The sequence below is a fragment of the Epinephelus moara genome, chromosome 10 (genome assembly GCF_006386435.1).
Source record: "Epinephelus moara isolate mb chromosome 10, YSFRI_EMoa_1.0, whole genome shotgun sequence".
Taxonomy (NCBI): Eukaryota; Metazoa; Chordata; class Actinopteri; order Perciformes; family Serranidae; genus Epinephelus; species Epinephelus moara.
This window is the reverse complement of record NC_065515.1, coordinates 24,377,102-24,379,182: the sequence shown is the minus strand read 5'-3', so window position 1 is coordinate 24,379,182 and position 2,081 is coordinate 24,377,102.

Here is a 2,081-nt window from a genome sequence, read left to right as displayed (position 1 = left end):
CCTGTTGTTGCTGCTGAGTCAGTTTGACATCCTGGATATATCCTCCAAACACAGACTGTAGACCCCTCTGTCTGCTTCTCTCTGGAATCACTATTTCATTTTTCCAAAAATATGATAATATTTCTTCAGGGAGTTCAGTTAGTTACAGTGTGGGCTCCATGCTTACTCTGACATCTTGTTGGACCGTCACAAAGGGGCAGGGCTTTGCGAAAGGTCAATTGTCTCTAGTGTGACATATAACATATTGTTTCTTGAAGATGTTTCACCTCTTCTCCAAGAATCCTCTTCAGCTTTAACTGACTGCGGGGAGTTGCAGGCTTCTATATATGACATACATAGATACATAACATACATGAGACATATAACATACGTGTCAGCAGCGCTTTTTAAACAATATCAATGGCATAACATAACAAAATAATATTTGATTGAATGAAATAATATTTCATTTGCTGTATCTGTTATATGGCGGCCAATCTTGTCCCCTGCTCAGAGCGTAAGGAGCTCCTGGACCTCATCAATTTCCCAATGTGCTGACATTTTCAGTTGCTATTTTACTTCATTGAGTTAGCTACTAACTGCTAACAGCCACTTTTTAAATCTCCTGCAGTGGGTCACACACATAACACGTCTTCAAAACGTCACGCACATGTCGCCTGTGATCCTGTCCTGTCGGCTGTCCCGTTTATACAGACATTAGCCCTTTTCTACATAGAGATCACGCTATAGGGCTACCAAGTCCCTTCTTTATACACCCTCAACATTTTTATACAGAGCCAAACAACGGTTGCATCATTCCACTCCAGCGTGTGATTTTAGACAATATCCCGTCATCATAGAATCAAAAGGGGCCCGCGGTCATGATTGTACCTTTTCATGCAGAATGGAGAGATGGCATAACAGCATGACATTTCTGCCTTGAAGAGGCAGAGTGAAAGGGGCCATTGTTTAGTTAACGGCAGCAACATGATGCTTTGACATAAGCAAAGATGAAAGGCCTCACATTTTACGCAAGAGACTAACTGTTACTCTTATTTAATACGAGTTACATAATTTTTATGTCAACAGTATCAGTACTAATCAAAATAAATCTACTGTCGTGCCTAAACATCAGTGTTTTAGCTGTACACATACAAGGCCAGGAAGAAAGTGGTCTATAAATGTTCTACATGATTTAAAGGTCATGACTTTCTGGTGAGAGTGGTGCTGTTACAACCCTCCTGTTATTACAACCACACCTGGTTTAACCTTTATAAATGTACCATTTACTTTACTTTACTTTAGTTTAGTCTAGTTGATTTATAAGAGGACAGTGTGCAGTGACATTAATCATTTACAAGAAATGAAAACGTGCTAAAATGCTAATTTCCATCTCTAGTCCCACACATAACAGGTAGACGCATTAAAAAAAATAGTAGTTTAAGTAAAATGTGTATTAATATTCTTTATATTTCAATAATTACTGTTGTGACATCAGCCCACAAAGAGTAATGCATCAGTCACCTGTTATACTTTCTCTGGAGGCCTTACATGAATATCTCACTTCTCTCAGTCAATGATTTGTAAGTACACGAAAAATGAACTCTCTCTTCACATTTTAACCAAACAAAGTAGTTTGGGGGATTCTGTTGTTGCAAGTAACCTATGTGGTTGTTCTTAGTTGTAATCACTGTTGTCAAGGTAATGGCTGCTAATGAGTGGTGGTGTATTCACAGCGTGGTTTGTTCCACTTGTATATGCAAACTACCAAAGTCAGGAGGTAAATGTGTTAACTCTTCGCGCACAGAATATCACAGTATAGTTGAGTGGTTGAAACTGAAGTGTAACATCAGATGCAAGTAAGTCATATATTGCTATTTATAGAAATGAAACCTAGTGCCATCTGTTTGTTTAAAATAATTTGATTCAATCTGGCAATGCCTCCATATCTGTTTTAGTTTAGTCTACAGTATGTTGCCAGAGCAGTTATTAGGGTTTTTTTTGACAGAAAAAGGTACAGAGCGCTCTGAGGAAGGTCAGTTACATGTGCATCTGTCAACATGCATTGATTCCACCTGGTTTATCAGTAACTTTTTATACTC